The following is a 7,817-nucleotide window of genomic DNA, read 5'->3' as shown; positions in this document are numbered from 1 at the left end:
GCAATAGTCCCCCCACAAAAAAATGGCACTTTGATCTTTCAAATGCAAGCACCTTCCAGAAATGGATGAGCCTTTGCTTGGAGGTGCCAGGGCTGAACGAGTATCTTCCCCAATGCCACTTTGTGAATTCAGAGTTGAAGTTTTAGCTTTCCCAACTCACCTTACCAGGCACTGTAATGCATGAGAACTCTGGTCTTAAGATTCTGTTCTTCGTTCTTTCGAGAACATTTATCAAGACCAAACATAATTCCCAACATAATTAGGTTCCTGAACCTAATGGACAGTTTTACATAGATAACATAAAAATTAATTACATCACTTCCACACTAATGTAATAGAACATTAGTGGCTGTGTAAATAAAGTGTTTGTCAAAAATAATTTACATACTGTTAAGCTTTTCCCATCAAAATGAATACAGGCATCCATTTCAATAGAGTCTGAAGCAGAAAAATATTTCTAGTGGGAAATGCTTTTTAACTCCAGTGCAAGGGTTTTCCTAAAGCATGAAGGAATTCAACAGCACATTGGAGCATTACTTGGTTGAGATGGAGTGTGCACTGTATATGCTATTTCCTGTGCAGCATAGCGAAAGAGGATTATGAGATGGGCTCAGGATGCATTATCTACAGTAACTGGTTTTGGTGCAGGTTTGTGGCAGGGGAAATTGTGTCTTCCAGGCATGAAGAAAGCAGCCACTGGCATTTCATATACCAATGGTGTCAATATAAATGATTCTCATAGGTTTAGAATAAGAGAGGGAAGGCCCTTCAAGCTCATCTAGCCCAGGCATAGGCAAACTCAACCCTCCAGATGTTTTGAGACTACAATTCCAATCATCCCTGACCACTGGTCCTGTTAGCTAGGGATCATGGGAGTTGTAGTCCCAAAACATCTGGAGGGTCAAGTTTGCCTATGCCTGCCTGATCCAGCCCAACCCTCTATCCCTGCTGGAAATCCCCCACTACTCCAGTATGCCATAAGTGGCCATCCCAGCTCTGCTTTAAAATGTTTAACAAAAAAGAGTCTACCATGCTCCAAGAGTCTGCTTCACTGACAAACAACTCATACTAACAATTACTCTAAAAACACTTTTCTGGCAATTTGTAGCCTACCCTCTGAAGCAACAGAAAACCCTGTTCCCGTAATCTATGTGACAGGCCTTCAAATATTTGAGGATGACTTTATTCATTCACAAGCACTCTTGCATACCCTTCATCATATGGACACATGGTATGTTGCAAAAGAATAATACAATTTATGCATTTTTGTTTATGCAAACCTATCCATATATGCAAAATACTGACATGTGTTTTTACCTGTTTTCAACTTGTTGGTTTTAATCATTTTCTGAATGTTTTAAATAGTTTTAAACTATTTTTGCTGATAATGTCATTGTTTTATTCTTTTTGTAAACAGTTTTGAGGTTTTTTTCCCCTTCAATCAAGTGGTGCATAAATTAATGAATGAAATGAGTAAAATTATAGAAGACAAATTAAACAGTTCAAACCAAAACATTTCACCCACAAAAGAATTAAGCCAAAGGAAAGAGAATTGTTTAATGTCATACATGATGGGAACATGTCTCCATTTTTATTTACAAACTTGTAAAAGCCCTTTTATTACAGTTCCAGTTCAATTAAAATCATTATTATACTCATCCATTGACTTCTAAGGAAAAGCCAAGCATGTTCCCTATGTGTATTTCTGTTACAGTGCACAGAATTGTAACAGCCAGAAAATATTAGTATTGACCTGACAAAGTGCTCTTTGTTTGAGTTACATTGTATCAGACCAGCAAGACAGTTAACTTACACGTCTTTCTTGTTATTTTAACAGCTTGACTGAGAAAGTGACTATAGAGGAAAACTTTGCGCAGCAGAGGCTCCTTTTAATTTGTTTTAAGCATTTGTGCCCTACGCTTCAGCCAAAAAGGCTTTCCTAGAGCGCTTACATACATTCAGTTAAAACAAGACAGTCCCTGCCCACTGGTTTACAATCTAAAACGCACAACATCAAAAGGGGAAAGGGAAAGGGAAAGGGAAGGAAGGCCCTTTTTGTGATCAGAATTCCCATAGTTCCAATAAGTTTGTACAAAGGCCTGCCATAAGCGTTATGTGACCATTAAATTGCCCACTCAACATGTTACAACTATTATCACGGGATCCACAGGAAAAGCACCGGTAAATATTTCTTGTCAGCTTCCTGGACAGGGTCTTGGGGTGGTGCCCCCCCCCCCCGGTAGAATGAAATCAGTGGATTTCCAGAATAAGAATGATTATGGCTAAAAGGGAGTTATTGCAGTATATCTTTGCTCCCCTATCGTGTAGGAGCAAAGCCATTATGCTGCCAGTATGTTGCGGTGTATGCGATGTATATCTAAAAATTGGGCCCAACTTTCCTAAAGCTGTGCCACAACGAGTTTCCCTCAATCCAGGCAGCAACTTTCAAACTTTCCTAAATGTAACCTTAAGGAAACAAAGCCCACTGTTCATCTGGAAGTGCTCACTCTCCTCTTCAGCCCTGGAGAAGATCAAAGGAACAGGAAGAAAGGAAGTTCACATGGCGTAGGGAAAAGTTCCTTTGTAATCAAGAAGGCTGCAGAAAAGATTGCCCAAATGACCCTCAATTTAGACAATTTAAGGGCTAGATTAAGCACTTTGTAGTGCATACCAAGGCAACCATGCAGCAAACCTTTCTCTGGCTCTTTATGGGCCCTAGAAAAGCTGTTGTTCCTCTATCCATAGAATACCTTCTAGCAGAATTAAGCATAGCAATTCCATAGCCCAGGAGAGTGAAAGAATCATTAATGTTTTAAGGATGTAAAGTGAGTATTTGAAATTGTAAAACAGAAATATATATATAGAGAGAGAGAGAGAATGAGGGAAAGAATCCGCCATAAAATGGTTTTCTTTTCATTACAGCATTTTTCAGTGATTTTTTTTAACGCAGCTGGTGAAGAGGCTTTGAGCTGGTGTTGAGCTAGGAGGAAACTGGAAGCAGAATGAAGCTCTTTATCCAGGAATGGGGAGTTTGTGACCCTCCAAGTTTGACCCTTTCCCTCTCTTCAGCCCCAACTAGTATGACCAACAGTCAGGGGTGATGAGAGCTGAAGCCCAGCAATATCTGGGGAGGCACAGCTTGCCCATCTCTGATCTAGATCCAGCGTTTCAGCATATTTCTCTACTGCAAATGAAGTTTTGTTGTTGTATGTCACAAGGACTTCCATTTAATTTGTACCCTAGGACTCCTACCAGCTTTAATCTGGCCCAATTTAAAATGTGGATCTTGCAGCCATTATGTTTATTGCATGGCAGGAAGGCGATTGTCACACAGTCTTTTAATCCAATCAAAACTGTGCTGGCTCAGAATGAGGCTGATCATTTATAATACACATCACTCACTTTGAAATGGGTTGTTTCAATTCTTCATCATGATGTTTTGTTGTTAAATGGCAGTAAACCACATGCTATGTTCATCCTCGCCTCCCTGAAACAGCCTCCTTCCTGAGATTCAGACAAAATAAATAGCTAACAATTGTTTCCTTCTCTTTAAATCATTTACTCAGTCTAAATCTTTCTCTGCCTTGCTGCAAACTTCCTTTCTCTTCCTTAGAAACTGAAGTTTGCTGATCAACTGTCTCTTAATCCTTCCTTTTCTTTCTCCCTTCCTTCATGGGAATCCTTCAGTAATTAACCAGTAAAAGACATGATTTCTAGTGAAACTCTGGCCCCATGTCCATTGCTCTCTTGAGTATCATGTCAGCATTCTGCTGTCATGACTACATAGTAACCCCATTATTCACACTTGGCTCTTTCGTGCTTTAGTTAAAAATGTGCTATTCTGACTGCCCTACCAGACAAGACAGCAGCTTGTTCTCCAGAACAGAACCAGAATTACAGTGGGAAACATTTTCCCCTAGTACTTTCAGCTAAATCCTTAGTCATTTGTGTTATTACCAGAACACAGAGAAGTAGGCAGACATGCTTAGAGAAAAGAATCCCAAGCAGAAGAAGAAACATATAATGGACAGCCACTGAATATCTAAAGGAAAATTCTTTTACAGGCTGTCCTTACAACTGTTCACTTGAGAAGTGCAGAGTTAAATACCTTCCAAACAAAGGGCAGTGATTGAAGACTTTAAAAAAAGTATAAAAGACACAATGTACCATTCCATGCAATCCTGTTTTTAAACCTGAAATACTATGGGAAACCCTTTTTTACACTTGATTTTCTTACTTTTTCTTTTAAAAAAAGGAATGTATTGCAAAAATGCAAACCCAAAGGCTTAAAAGGTGCCCCATGCTATAATTTGTAGGGGAGTCAGAGGTTTAACAAGTAAAAGGGAACATATCCCTAAGAAAATGTATTAACTAATTAGCAGTATAACTTAACAAAATTCCTTTTTTTGGGTGGTGGTAGGGTCATGACACTGGATCAGGTTCACAATGTTTTTGGTGCAACTATTTTCTCCCCAGCCCTCATCAAAAGACACGGTGGTTTCCTTCTGCATTTGGAAGAAGGTATTGCAAGTATTTACTATGCACATTATGTATGACCAAGGTGGCGTTGGTGAACAGCAGCTGTTAGCACCACCTGTTAAACATGACAGTGACCAATAGACTTGAAATAAAGAGGAAATGTGTGACTTATTATGGGTGACATCCAACTAAGTCTTATTCATAGTAGACCAATTGAGATCACTGTATTTACTCCCAGTAGATATTTGGTTGTATAGCACTTTATATTTATATCCCAAGAGTTCAGGAAGGCTCAAAAGCTTTAAAACAGGACTTAAATGCGAAAATTTGCAACCATTAGCTAAGTAGAAACTGCACTTAATTCTTTCGCTTTTTTTTTTTTACTTGATCATTCAGACCTACTAAGATGGCCTTTATTGCAATATCAGCTGTGCAAAACCTATGAAGGTCAAGGACACCTGGAGAGGCAATCACAGCAACTGCTTCTCCTCTCTTTTGGAGTTTCGCCAAAGCTCAAGCATTTTCCAAAAGCAATGCCAGCCCTTTTTCATTTGGACGGGCATTTGGTGGCTGGGAGTTAAGCCAACAGGGAGTTATTTTAAAAGTGGCTACGTTTTTATTTTATGTCCTTATTTTTTTTCTGTCTCTGTTGTAGAAATGCTACCTGCTCTAATACTTTACAACACTGTGAGATACCTAGAAACATTACAAATAAAATTATTGTTATATCCATGTTATCACAAAAATCAAAATAAGAATGTATTTTTGAATATTGACTCTAGTCCCAACATTTTCTCAAGGGCTGGTTGCTGACTGCCATACTGGAATTTTCCTTGAGTCTAAAGACCCGGCTGGTTTTGCCTGCCTTAGTCTAAAGATGGTTAGCTGAACAACTGTTACTCCCATGTACACATTTATAAATTTTCATTTATCACAAAGTTTGCAATATCTGCATACTTTTTTTTTGGGGGGGGTAATGCCCTTGAACATATAAAACAGTAAATAAATACTCAACAATAATTTGTGGGAAAATACTATTGGTTATTTCCAATAGTGGCTTTGTGATGATAAAACAGTTCAACTGATGCAAGGAGAGGAACTCAATTTTCACTAATTCTCACTACCAATTGTAACCTTCTGTTTATGCCTTATCGCAGGGGTAGGCAACCTGAGGCCCGGGGGCCGGATGCAGCTCCATTGCCTTCTCAATCTGGCCCCTGGAAGGTCCGGGAATCAGCGTGTTTTTACATGAGTAGAATGTGTGCTTTTATTTAAAATCCATCTCTGGGTTATTTGTGGGGCATAGGAATTCATTCATTTTTTCCCCAAAATATAGTCCGGCCCACCACATGGTCTGAGGGATGGTGGACCACGGCTGAGAAAGGTTGCTGATCTCTGCCTTATCAAATCCCCTTCTGCTCCAGAGGGTCTCCCAACCACCAGGAGCAGATTTTGGGAGACCCAAAGGCTGCGCTGGGTAAAAATTGTGAGTAAATTCCAAGTGCATCGCCTAACACAGGAAGCGTATTTGCTAGCTGGAGGCTATCATTGGATGCAATTATCTAATTCTGCCTGTTTAAAAATTTACCTGTTCCCTTAAAGTTTGCTCATGTGCAAGCATGATCACTGCTGGACTCATTGTAAGGTATCTGGCCTATTCCAAGCCAAGTGGTAAAATGTTTGGCACTAATTTTTCTATCTGATGAAAGAGTCTTGTGGACAGCTTGTGGCGCAATGAGTTGTCTAGTCTTGAAGGTGCAGCAGTATTTTTTTCTTTTACAAATGTTTAGATTTCTTAATACATAACATTCAAGTTTTGTTATCAATTTTATTTTGAAAAGTTTGCCTGATTGCTAGCCCACAGCCTTTAACATCCAACACAGTTGCATTGTTTTTAATGGGAATAGACAGCTGGGCACAGCAGCTCAAGCCTAATAATATATACTCTCAAGTCCCAATGTTTACGAAAATCCAGCCATTGTGGAAGGAAAATAAATGGATAATTTATTAATCTACCCAATTTATGCCTGAAGGCTCAAGGTAAGCAACAGTCTATATAAACTAAATGTTTATATAAGTAGGTAGATCCCTATTCATGTCTACCAAATGTTTGTAGTTTACACAACTCTGCTAAGAACTAGTTGTGATTGAGCTGTTATGGGCAACAGCCTATTTTCTCATATGAGCACAGATTCACTTCTGTAGGATTCATTGGAAAGTAAAACAGCAACTAAAGAGGCCAGATATACAACATGTCAAGGGTGTGCATTTTCTTTTATCCCCACCTTCTTTCAAGCTCAAAGAAGGCTGGAAGCGAAAGTAGCGAAGGGTTGGCTTCCAGAGATGTTTCCCATGCTTTGCTTTCACTCACTCTTATGTTTGTAACCTTTCTCTAACAAAGTTTTTATAGGGGAAGGCCAAGATGCAAATACGTTAAAATATAAAAATCCCAATCAAAAGCAGAAACTAGTATGACTAGTTAAGCTCCTAAAATTTTATGTATCGCTCCCCAGCCCCTTAACTACCTCTTATCGAACTACTGTATAAAGGACAAGTAGCTTTTTCAGTAGAGATGGGCCGCAATCCTTCCACGCTTCTGCCGTTTTCAGTGGTCTTGCTTCCCAAAGAGCAACACGATCCGAATAATGAATGGCAAAGTCACAACCAACAGTCCGGTACTGCTGATCGCCACCCTGCTTTCTTCCCAATAACTGAAGCCGCAAGTTAAAAATACTGGAAAGGTGGGGGGGGGGGCGGGCGATGTGCGCCTGTTTTGCTTTTCCATTTTTACTAAAAAATTACTGTTTTAGAGCTCATCCACCTCTTACGTAGGGTAAGTGAGAGAATAGCACGAAGTAAGTCGCGGGTTCCTTGTGAAGAGTTCCTCACGGCTTCCTCACGGCACTGGTCAGCCAAGGGCTCCCCTCGCATCTCGGCCCACGGGGCTCGCCTCGGCCATCTCCCACTGAGGGAAAGGCAGCTGACGTCACGCGCGGCTTCGGCCTGTGGGCTAAATGGCTCCCAAGGGACGGAGCGTTTTGCCGACGACGCCCCAACCGCGACGCCACCGCCTCAGGCACCCCTTCCACCTCCGAGTCCCTCCAGACCAAACTAAAGGAAGCGGGAAAGGGCGTCCGAAGAGAGGTGCGTGGCGCCCCCCGCCCACTTCATGAGTATTCATAAGCATGCTGCGGCCGCGCGCAGAGGCCCGAGAGGGCGGCACCTTTGCCACCGCCCCGCCCCTTCACCGAGGCGTGCGTCGCGGTGGGCGTATCTAAAAACACGACGTGCCCCGCTCCCTCGCTGAATATTGATGAGACGCCTGGTGCAGCGCGGTG

The 7,817-nt window shown here is 41.1% G+C and overlaps 1 long non-coding RNA gene across 1 annotated transcript; it reads right to left on the bottom strand.

Moving 5' to 3' along the window:
• Positions 1-1,532: 1,532 nt before the first annotated feature.
• LOC310761788 lies at positions 1,533-7,695 on the bottom strand. The gene is made up of 2 exons (XR_014547713.1): positions 7,005-7,695; positions 1,533-2,596 (listed from the first exon to the last, which is right to left on the bottom strand). It is a non-coding gene; the product is annotated as an uncharacterized lncRNA (long non-coding RNA).
• Positions 7,696-7,817: the final 122 nt, after the last annotated feature.

Source organism: Podarcis filfolensis (genome assembly GCF_964270895.1).
Source record: "Podarcis filfolensis genome assembly, chromosome: 4".
NCBI lineage: Eukaryota > Metazoa > Chordata > Lepidosauria > Squamata > Lacertidae > Podarcis > Podarcis filfolensis.
The sequence above is the reverse complement of the archived record's forward strand: the minus strand, read 5'-3'. Positions and strand labels throughout refer to the sequence as shown.